The 12,402-nt window shown below is 43.2% G+C and overlaps 1 pseudogene; it reads right to left on the reverse strand.

Annotated features, from left to right (window-relative positions):
* Positions 1–4,338: 4,338 nt before the first annotated feature.
* Positions 4,339–4,823, reverse strand: LOC116904374 (annotated as a pseudogene).
* Positions 4,824–12,402: the final 7,579 nt, after the last annotated feature.

The raw sequence follows: 12,402 nt of genomic DNA on the forward strand, positions 1-12,402 counted from the left end.
TGGTCCGTCGCATGGCATGCCCACGTCAACAATGAACATTTGCTCAGGACCCCATCTGCTCTCTCTATACTCGCTCAGCACTTCCTGAGCCCCCCACGCACGGTGGCTGTTTTAAGAAGTCAGACCCATCTGTCCAGTGTTCTGTAGTACATACCGAAAATATTACTTGGAGTGAAGCTGGCCGTGGGTGGGCAGTGAAACAGTAATGGTCCGCCATTCAGGTTGTTGACTCCATTAGGGGTCAGGGACTGGGGCACCAATTGCTTCTCTGTCCCTTCATTGATACACACGCTCGTTTGCTTTATTGCCTTGTGGACACGGATGCTCAAGTAAATTATAGGAGTATTTTAAATGCATTGTATAGAATTAAGTCTGAAGTGGACTGTACAGACTCATTTGCCTTTATAACACTCTATTACGATTAGATTTCAAGCAGTGCTAGGAAGCCCGGGAGGAAGCAGAGAAATGTTCTCCATAACCTAATTGTCTCCAAGGATGATCGCACGTGCACGCATAATCTCATTGTCTGTGCCTGGGAAATTATCGGAGAGTGAGAACAATTTTAAAGCCCCAGGCAGGAAATGGTATTAGATCTTAGTCTTTAAACTGGTGCAATAAACATTGTCCGTCCGGCTTGCATGTTCCTTCGGAGTTTGTGTTATTTGTTAGTCCCCCCCTTCACCGTGACCATCCCCGGCTACTCATTACTCCGCTTGTTTCTGAGCTCAGGTGAGATGCTTCGTAGGCTAACCACACTCTGGATGGATAATTATTTATTACCGAGACAGTTTGCTTTGTCCCAAGCCTTGAAGATGGCACTCCAATCCGTCGGAATTCTTCAGTATTTTTATGACCCATTCTTTTACATCCCCACTCCCACTCCTGTTTAGGTCTGCAGCTCTTTCCAGCTAATTCTGACTCAGAATGCTCACCCTGGCTATCTACAGATGACAGCTGTCTAGTAGAAGTACTCACTGTTTTCATTAAGACCCGGCCTTAGGTTTTTGCTTCATCGTATGAGTCTTGCTTGCTAAGATTGGATGTCACTTGCGGGGTGGAAAGCATGGTAACAAGGACAGTTCCATTGATTTTTAGTTTTTAACAGGTTTACTTATTCTACGTGTGGTAGTGTCTTGCCTGCATGTCTAGTGGTGTATATACATGTGCACCACATCTGTGTCCGGTGCCCAGGAAGTCAGAAGACGGTGTTGGCTAACCTAGAACTGGAATTACGGATGGTTGTGAACCAGAATATGGGTCCTGGGACTTGAACCCCCAGTCCTCTGCAAGACTTACAAATGCTTTTAACCTCGAAGCCATCTCTCCGGCTCCTAGATAACTGCACTTAGTACGTATTCTAGAAGAACTTCACAGCGGGTTATTAAAACAACCTGAAAATTTTTTTTCTGCCCTGTGAAATAGATTGTGATGGTAAAAGGACAGTAACACCCTGGAGGTGTGCGGAGGGGGGGAAGGGAGCTTTTGGATGAACACAATCTCAAACGTGGTTGGTTATCTCTTCCTGCCTTGTCTAGAAAATGGCACCAGATTTTAACAAGTAGTGTGGATAGTAAGGACAAAAGACAAATCTGAGTTCCAGGTAGAGGGGAGAGCAGGAGAAAGTCAAGTCTACCAACCCCAGTGATGGAAAAGCTGTATCGGGTCAGGGCAGAAGTAAAACTTCCATAGGTAAGCTATGTACTCTTTAACTGCCTGTTCACATACAGCATATTTTTTCCATACACAATACTACCAAGTACACAATATTACTACTACTTAATACTCATGCTAGAAAATTTTTGGTGCATGAATAAGAGGTGCTGTTTGGCCTTTTTACCGGGTCTGATTTTTACATCCTCCTGCAGTGGCTGGATGCTGTTAGTTCCTGGCATCCCCTGGAAGTTTCCCTATTGTTTCCACTCACAAACAAACCGTTGTGGTGATGGCCTTTTAAGCGGGTGTGTGATACAGCAGGAAAGCACCATGCGTCTTCGCTCCGTCACTTCCCATCTTCCTAAGCAGCACAGTGTAAGTCTTTGCCAGATGTGAGTGGAAAGGAAGGGGCCACAAGGACATTCTCTGGCTGGCTTTGGACAATGCTGACAGCACGTATCAGCCACTCAGCACTTTCCCAAGTAGCTGCTGATGCCCGGCTGCTCAACTTTAACCCAGGAAAAGGGGGTCATTCCAGGAAAGAGACACACATCAAAGATGGTGCTGGCGGTCCTCGAGAGAGAAGGTCATCGTCTGATACTTCCTTTAGCTTAGTGTCAGCACCCTCTTCGGGGAGTGAAACGCAGTGCTTTTCTGTCAAGGCAGAAACAGTGTGTAGATTCATCACTGTAAGCTGAGGGGAAGAAAAGCTTTTATCTCATAGCCTTGGAAGAAGTCATAAGCATTAGCGTTTTTTTAACCATGTGTCAGGCACTGTGCTGGTCTCTTGCATAAACTGTCTAACTTAATCCTTACAATAATCAGAGCTACACTTCATTTTTCTCTCCAGATAAGCTTCTTCCTCCAGTAGACACTGTGATTAAAGTGGCACTTATTCAAAATTACATCCTGTCTCTGACCTATGCTTTTTGATCATTGCTCCATATTACAAAATATTCTGTCTGACCTCTGCTTCATTAGACTCAAATATGCTGTGCTCCTTCTGTGCCTCCCCTGTTTTGCTGTCATATTCTACCATGGGGAATGGAAGTAGAAAATGACTGCTCCAGATTCTTCGCTCGGACACTTAGGGATACATATGTGTTCATTTCCACAGCCTTGTCACCAGGCCAGACATCCTAGAGGATTGTGGGTTAATCATCTCCAGCTACACCCACAGCCTAAAGCCTCACCCCCATGGCTGTTACCTACAATAACAAAAGGGACTTCAAAGCTGTGATTAACACAAAAGGTATTTTGCAGCCGTGATTAAAGCGCTAAGGACATGGGGAGTCTACCCTGAACCAGCACTGTTAGCCCAGAATAGCACAGCCCTGGAGAGGGAATCAGGAGACTGAGAGAAAAAACAGAGGAAGGCCCCGGGATAAGGACAGAGCTGGGTGAAGCACTTTGAAAATGGAGCCTTGAGCCACAGAACACAGAGAGCACGAGACAGTGAAACTGAAGCAAGGAGACATGCTCATCCCTCAGAAACAACGGCCATCTACGGCGTCCCACTGATGCCTTGCCTATTGCACAGCGAAGCTGACCTAACCTAACAGTTAAAACCTCTGGACTGTAAAAAAGATACATGCGTACCGATGTCTTAGTTTGGGTTGGTAAAAAGAGAGACTATCAGAGATTCGGAGTGTATTTATTTTTCGCAGTTTCTTAGCCCATAAAAGTCAAGACCAAGATGCTCATAGATCTAGTGTCTGGTGGGAGCCCACTTCCTGACTTAGATAAAGATGCTGTGTTTTCCTTGGTTCCCTACGTGATAGTAAAGAAAGAAGAGGCAGGCTCTCTCATCTCTTCTTATGAAGGCATTAAAGCCGCCGTGAAGGCTTCACGCTAATGGCCTAACTTACTCTGAAAGGGTTCCGTTTCTAAACATCATCACTCTTGGATTAAGATTTCAACAAGTGATTCTGGGGACCCTGAGTTCACAGCAGTTGTTTTACGTCACTAGGTTCGTGGCAATTTGCTATAGCAGTGGTATGGAATAAATGGAGTAATGGGTAGGTCTAGAAGACTGCTGGGCAGAGCTTGTCTTATTGTCGATGAGAAGGGAGTAGAAAACATGATGGCTTGCTCTTGGTAAGCCAGTCAGCACTGGTGACTCACAGTGTGGCACCCCTCCCTTCCTAGCTGCACATAGGAATGAGACAGCCGTCCTCTGGTGACGAGCTAGTCTCCTTTCCTGGAGTGAGAGGGACCCTGCGGTTATGGGAGGTCTTAGGAAGGAAAGGCACCTTTGATTGACTTTCAGCTATCTTTACCTCTGAACCTCGTCTTCTCTTGCCCATGTTTGTCCTTTAGGGTATGGTTACCACAGTAACAAGATAGGTTTGCTTGTTCTTCCCTTGCCCTCTTGGGAGAGTGAAAGTGACGGACCTTCTTCTCTCTTGGGACATTTCTGTGGGCCAGATTTGGCGCGTTTGATATTTAAATGCTGCTGGCAATCAGGAGTTGCAGAGAAGGTTCTGGTAGGTTCTAGATCTAATTGGAAAGAGCAAGGAGCTATTAGAATGTAAGGAGAACGATAACCTCAAAATAGCACCTCAGAAATTATACTAAAGCTGTATTGGAAAAGGGAATTTTAACAGAGAATTGACTCTGTTTTTTTTTTTTTTTTTTTTAAGGAAAACACTTTGCAGTCCGGGTCCTGTGTTTCGTCTTTGTCCATTAGGACGTCAGTCCATATGAAATGGGCTCCAGCAGTTCAGGCCCCTTCCCGTTAGTCCTCACAAAGTGGGCTTCTCTGGGTGGCGCAGGCTGGAGCTTCAGCTGAACCCAGGTGCCCTTCTCTTTGGCTTCCTTTTTCTTCTGATCGTTCTCCTTCACCCGCTTCAGGAAGCTGTCTCTGCTCTTCAAGGGCTTGATGTGCTCAATCCGCACATTGATCCTCTCGGCCAGAATCTTACCTTTAACTTGCTTGTTTACAATGATGCCCACGGCATGCTGGGTGACACTGTAGACTCTTCCGGTTTTGCCATGGTAACCCTTATGGGTTGTTCTTTTCTGAACAGTGCCCATTCCCTTGATGTCTACAATATCACCCTTCTTTCTCATGTATGTGGCCAAAGGAATGACTCCATGTTTCCTAAAAGGCCTAGAGAGCATAGACCGAGTGCTCTCTTTTTTCCCTTTGTGTTCATCATTTTGGTAAATTACTGAAAAGATGGCTGCCACAGCCGAAAGTGAGTATTGACTTTTAAGTAACGTTTTAGTATTAACACCAACTCTAATACTCCGCTAAGAAGTAAGGTGTTATGTTAAAAAATATTTATGATTGACAGGCAATCTATATCAACATTCAATTTTCAAAGAATAAAATGCATTATAATTCAGCCAGCTATGAAGCTAAATTTCACACCATTTATTTATTTGAACTCTAATGGTTCAGATTTTATCCAGGATTATACTGACCTATGGAGGAACTAATTAGAAAACCCCTTTCCCATCTCTCTCTCTCTTCCCTTTTCAGCATCAGGGATTAAACCCAGGACCTGTATGTGCCCGTGAGTGCTCTGTCAGTGGGCTATAGCCATTTGCGTATTTTTATTTTGAGATTTATCACTAAATCATCCAGGCTGATACTGAACTTGATCTGCAGCCCAGACGTCCTATGCCACAGTTGAGATTATAGGCCTGAGCCACTAGGTCTCCTGGCCAAAGACAGCCTTTTTACACACTGTTCTATATATCCTCTCTCTCTCTCTCTCTCTCTCTCTCTCTCTCTCTCTCTCTCTCTCTCTCTCTCTCTCTCACCTACCTATCTCTCTCTCATCTACCTATCTCTCTCTCATCTACCTATCTATCATCTACCTATCTCTCTCTCATCTACCTATCATCTATCTATCTATCTATCTATCTATCTATCTATCTATCTATCTATCTATCTATCTACCTATCTATCTATCATCTATCAGTCACCTGTCTATCTGGTGTGCATGGGTAGATAGGTTGCCCATGCTATGGTGCTGGTGGAGGAGTGAGTTCTCTCCTCCCATTCTGTGGGTACCAGAGATGAAACTATGGTGGTCAGACTTGACGGCAGGTGCCTTTACCTACTGGGCCATCTTAATGGCAAGAGAGCCTTTCTTTATATCTCTGCTGTCAACACCACCGTCAGTGAATATAGACACTACTGGCTGCGAATCTAGTGTTTTATTGGCTCCAAGTAATCAAAAAAAAAAAAAATTTAAAAAGTTTTCCTTGTGATTACTGTTAGAAGTTTAAAAAGGAAAAAAGTTCTCATGCTTTATGTGTATGGATGTTTTTCCTGCATGTACATCTGTGAATCATGTTCATGCCTTGTGAGCTGCCGTGTGGGTGCTGGGACTTGAAACCTGACCTCTTAACATCCTCTTAACAGCCAGCGCTCTTAACCAGAGTGACCAGTCTCTCCAGCCCCACTGTAATGAAGTTAAACCAGTGCCATTGGTTTTTCTTTAAGAAAAGAAATATTTTTAAGGCTTATTTCTACTATGTTACATGTATGAGTGTTTTGCCTGCATGTAAGTCTGGGTACCACATTTGTGTTTGGTGCCCAAGGAAGTGTTGAGGCCCATGTGGGTCCTGGGAATCAAACCCAGGTTCTTGTGCTCGTAACCACTGAGCCAACTCTCTAGCCCCACCTGCCACTTTACTTGGACTCTTCTGAGTCTCTGTCGGACTTCTCTCTCCCTCACCACCCTCAGAACCTTATAGTAAGGCTGAGTGAAACCGGCTTGTTAATCTTTAGTAACATCTTGATTTGAAATTGCAGTCTTCGAGTACATACATTAACAGTGATCTTTAGAATGTTCTGTGTCTTCACATACTGGATTACAGTGTTTCTACTCAGACTAAGGCCCAGCTCTATGCCTAGAAGAGCTCATCCTAACCTCATTGGTGTTTCTTTTATTTGCATTTTTCATTTTTTATTGGATATTTTGTGTATTTACATTTCAAATGTTATGCCCTTTCCTCCTGCTTCTATGAGAATGCTCCCCCTCCCACCTCCCTACTCCCACCTCACCACCCTGACATTCTCCTACACTGGGAATAGAGCCTTCACAGGACCAAGGGCTTCGCCTCCTATTCATGCCAGACAATGTCATCCTCTGCTAAATACGTGACTGGAGTCATGGGTCCCTTCATGTGTACTCTTTGGTTGGTGGTTTAGTCCCTGGGAGCTCTGAGGGGGTCTGGTTGGTTGATATTGTTGTTCTTCCTATGGGGACGTAGACCCCTTCAGCTCCTTCAGTCCTTTCTCTAACTCCTCCATTGCAGTCCCCGTGCTCAGTCCAATGGTTAGCTGCAAGCATCCTCATTTGTATCAGTAAGGCTCTGGCAAAGCCTCTCAGGAGACATCCATATCAGGCTCCTGTCAGCATCCACTTCTTGGCATCAGCAATAGTGACTGGGTTTGGAGGCTGCATATGGGATGGATCCTCAGGTGGAGGAGTCTCTGGATGGCCTTTACTTCAGTCTCTGCTCTAGTCTTTGTCCCTGTATTTCCTCCCATGAGTATTTTGTTCCCCCTTCTAAGAAAGACTGAAGCATCCACACTTTGGTCTTTCTTCTTCTTGAGCTTCATATGGTCTGTGAGTTGTATCTTGGGTATTCCGAGCTTTTGGTCTAATATCCACTTATCAGTGAGTACATGCCATGTGTGTTCTTTTGTGACTGGGTTACCTCACTCAGATGATATTTTCTAGTTCCATTCATTTGCTTATGAATTTCATGAAGTCATTGTTTTTGATAACTGAGTAGTACTCCATTGTGTAGATGTACCACATTTTCTGTATCTATTCCTCTGTTGAAGGGCATCTGGGTTCTTTCCAGCTTCTGGCTATTATAAATAAGGCTGCTATGAACATAGTGGAGCATGTGTCCTTGTTATATGTTGGAGCGTCTTTTGGGTGTATGCCCAGGAGTGATATAGCTGGGTCCTTAGATAGCACTATGTCCAATTTTCTGAGGAACCACTCACTGGCATTTCTAAGAACAATGTCACAGCTCAAAGCAAGCAGAAAGACAAGCAGAAATGATAAAAGTGTTTCCACTAATTGCAACAAACAGCTCTGGAAGCAAAAATGGAGAGAGAACAGCTGAGTGAGTTTCTCGACAGTTGTTCCTCCTAAAAGCACGATTCACAACCACTCAGTCACAACGATGGTCTAGTTCCTAAGTGTTCCTCTGAAAATTTGGAGGAACGAAATTGGAGGCTTCCCAGAAATGTCAAATGGGGAACAGTAGACTACGAAGTGTACAGCATAGAGAGCAAGTGTTAGACAGTAAACTGTGCAAAACTCTGTGGTTTTTCTATTACCTTCTGAGTAGAAGTGAATGTTTCTGGATATACTATTGCAAACAAAAAGAAAATATTTAAAGCCAAGTAGATTTGCTCTCCGTGTACTTTGTTGTGCTAGGGTTTAATCCAGGTCCCGTGCTCACTAGAAATACCATCCACTCTAGTGCTTTCCTGGACTTCTCCACTAAAAAGGCCTTATCTCAGGCTGGAGAGGAGGCTCAAAGATCAAGAGTGCTGGCTGCTCTTGCAGGGGCCCTAACTCAGGTCCTAGCACCCATGTCAGGTGTTCACAACTGCCTGTAACTCCAGGATATCTTATGTGCACACAAAGACATACACAGATTTTTAAAAGTCACTTTTACACTTTCCTTTTTTATTGTAGAATTAATGCTGGGGGTGGGGACTCTACTCCTCGTTCTCTCCTAACTATCTACAGGGGATTTCTGCCCCACTTAGTTCCTGAGTAAATGACACAGAAACACTAGATTTTAATAACAAGCAGCTAGCATTATGCCGGGAAGATTCCGAGACTATTCTAATACCCAGGGAAATGCCCCATTACTCCCCAATGTGTCCTGCTTAAGCTATTTCTACTGTAGCTGTGTGTGTAGCTTCTCTTTCCATGTGCTCATGGTCATTCTGTCTAATGGTGACCTTCTTCTTCTCCTTGCCCTTTTTTCCTTCTTTTCTCTCAGCCCTGTGGTCTCTCCTGAGACTCCTCATGTGATCTTGAGTCCTGCCTACCTATCCCCTCCTCCCAGTTATAGGTTCTGTGCACATACATGCACTCAGGCACACATACCCACACATGAACATAAAATAAAGCACATATTTAAAAATGATGTTAGTGAACCCTTTATTACTGAATTAATTTGCTTTCTTAATTATTTGACATTTTGAGACAGGGTCTCATTCTGTAGCTCTGGCTATCCTAGAATTCACTGTGTAGACCAGTCTGGATACAAGGTGAACTCACGGAGATCCATCTGCTTCTGCCTTCTGAATGCTGGGATTAAAGGCATGCGCAGCTATGACTGGCCTGTCATTGTCTATTTTAAGGCAGAAAGGTGGTCACTTGTCTTGAAAACCCCTCCACTTCTGAAGCTCACGTGGAACAGACGTTACTCACATCCAGGATCATTAGTGGGGGTAAAACCATGAATGAACTCTATGAATGAACTCTAATACCACGCTTATTAAGAAACCTAGCAGGGGTACTGTCTGCTCTTCCAGAGGTCCTGAGTTCAATTCCCAGCAACCACATGGTGGCTCACAACCATCTGGAATGGATTCTTCTGCTGTGTTTGAAGACAGTAACAGTGTACACATATATGTAAAATAAATAAATAAATCTTAAAAATTAAAAAAGAAAGATATCTAGCATACAGGGTGGGAGGTGGTGGTGGTGGTGGTGGTGGTGGTGGTGGTGGTTTCAGTTATTTCAGAAACTGAGCTGGGAGAACCCCTATAACTCAATAGTTCAAAGCCAGCCCGGTTCACAGAGGGAGACCCTGACACAGGAAAAGGAAACATATAATAATCAATCGATTAATAAATGTCATTTTTAAAAGTTGAGGTTTCTGAGAGACATTTAAATAATCATTTCCATATTTTTATCATTCACATGATATTTTTATAGGGGAAAGATAAATTTAGGAAATCAACCAGTTAGGTCTGGAGAGATGGCTCAGGTGTGAAGTGCTCACCGCTCTTACGGAGGAGGACTTGAGTTTGGTTCCCAGCACCCCTTGGGGCCGCTCATGATTGCCGATCACTCCAGCTGCAGGGTATTTCATACACTCTCCCTAGACCCCTAGGACTCTCTCTCTCTCTCTCTCTCTCTCTCTCTCTCTCTCTCTCTCTCTCACACACACACACACACACACACACACACACACACACACACACGTGTAATAAAATAAACCTTTCAAAAACTAAAACCAACCACTAGAAGAGAATATAGACTTTTTTTGAGTGACTAAATCAATTTTACTCCGACAGTAATGGTGTATAAAATAATTTAATAAGCACACATACCTTATGATATAGCAGAACTCTTTATTTCGGAGGTTGAAATCATGATCTCTTTACTGGGTTGATTCAGAGCCTTCTGCTGAGATGGTTTCATTGTTAATTGAGTCATTTTACAGTAAGACAGGCAGATTGAAGAATGTAATTTACTACTCTGTCTCTCAGCTCATGGCTAATTTTAGGGATATACATACTATTTTTTTTTCAACAGCGTCAAGATGATCAAAGTGACAGCTGTTGCTCAAGCTTTCTCTGGGGACTGAGTGACTTAGAATAATGTGCCTAAAATACCAGTTTTCCCACTTTGTTTGCCTCAGTTATGATCCTCAAGGCAGCCTCAACATTGATCTCTCAGAGCAGGAACACGAGTTGATGGGTTTATATGCCTTTCTAGCCATGAGTAACAATTACGGCTTTATTTTAAGTAAGATGACGAGAAGAAGAAAAAAATTATTGTTCGTGTTTACCATTAAAGCTTTAAAAAACTTAAAATTAAAACATTGTGTTCTTTCCCCATGAAAACAAACTTCTGCGATTTCACCCTGAGGCTTTGACAGTTAACCACGAACAAGGGTTTGAAGAATGCTCTTCTCCCGGGTCCCTCCTGAGAACTTTGTAAGCTTTGCATGTAGATGCAAACAAAAATGCTAAGCCTTTTGATCTTGAAGATCTGATGGCCTCTCCAAATCTCCAGTGTAAATTCGAGGATTAAGAGCCAGGTCAGGCACACACAGGAAAAGCATGACAGACTAACAGCAAACATGGAACGCCGATTCCCAACGGAGCGCAGCAGATTCGTGATGAATTCTAGTTGGAGTCACTAACAAAGAAGGTGTTAGTGGGATAGGCAGGAGGGGAGAGGTGGCAGAAGCCACCCATTGGCTACATTCACATTCATGCTCATTTACATGCTAACGAAAGAACAGGGTTCACTCAAAGGCTTCATTTACTACAGGCCTTTCTTTCTTCCTTATTCTTTTTTTTTGACTTGGTCTAAGCAGAGTGAAATAATTCAATTCTAGTGAGACCTGGGTCTCCAGGGAGTTGTTATCCCAAAGGCCTTTTTGTTCCCCTTGTGTCAAGATCTGAGTGAGTTAGGATTTAGCTGTTGGAGCCCAGGAAGCATCTCACTAAGCAAGACAATGACCAGGACTTGTGGAATCACCATAGGTCCACCCGGTTCCTGTCATTCTGAGAGGTGACCTAGGCATTTGCATTTCCTCTAGGGAGTGGGAGCTTGGTAGAAGGTGACCTGGTTATCCCAGGGTCAAGTGTCATTGATTGGCTGATGACTGACAAGGCGAGGCCTGAATCTGTGTGACGCTTCATTCAACGAGCATCTTGGATTTATTACCTAAGTCAATCTTGGTTTCCTTTTATTTGGCCTAGAGTTTAGCAACAGGAGCTTGTAGGGACATATCCCCTTGTTTGCATCTATCAGAAAGAGAAAGGTTTCCTATAGCCTTACACAGGCATTGCACAACTATTGGAAAAGTCGGCTGATCATAGAGTTACTAAAATAAAAGAAATGGACGTGTCGTATCTAAGAAAGAAGGCAGAACATTAACGAACCCAATTCTCTCTCTCTCTCTCTCTCTCTCTCTCTCTTTATTTTAAGAACTAAACTGAACTAAACTGGTACTTTCTTCCCTTGTGTTTCAAATGCCTAGAAAAAAAAACTTTTAGCCATAGAAGTTTCTTCTTTGGAACATTTCCCAATAAATGTATACAAAGTACACAAACATGAAAGTATGACACTTGAGGAATTAACTCAGTGAAAACCGTGGTGACAAAAAGTCTATATGGTCCGTCTATATGGTAAACACCTACTCTGGTTGTCATCTATAGGCCCCAGTGTCCTAACTGAAGCAGAAACTTGTCCAGACTCAGTGGTGGGTATAAAAGTGACTAAAACCTCTAGCCCTACACTGTACTTTAAAGTACTCAAAGTGTTCTTACTCTTTCCTTCTGCTATAAAACTAAAATGTCCTACAAAATGTCCTTGATAATATCTGCTATTAGCCTGGAAAAGGATGAAGACTATTGAGACTCACCTGAAACTTAAATAAGTGAGGAAAATGTGTGTGTGTGTGAGTGTGTGTCTGTGTGTCTGTGTGTATGCATATGTGTGTGTATATGTGTGTGTATGTGTATGTGTGTGTCTGTGTGTGTATGTATGTGTGTGTATGTGTGTGTGAGTGTGTGTGTGTCTGTGTGTGTGTGAGTGAGTGTGTGTGTCTGTGTCTGTGTGTATATGTGTGTGTGAGTGTGTGTGTATGTGTGTGTATGTGTGTGTGTGTGTGTGTGTGTGTGATGTGAGATTTTTTGGACTTGTTATTGCTGAATCACACAGTAAAAGTTGACTCATGTACTTAACACAAATAAACCATTTTCAGTACTTTAGGACTTTCTCAGTA

The sequence above is a fragment of the Rattus rattus genome, chromosome 6 (genome assembly GCF_011064425.1).
Source record: "Rattus rattus isolate New Zealand chromosome 6, Rrattus_CSIRO_v1, whole genome shotgun sequence".
Taxonomy (NCBI): domain Eukaryota; kingdom Metazoa; phylum Chordata; class Mammalia; order Rodentia; family Muridae; genus Rattus; species Rattus rattus.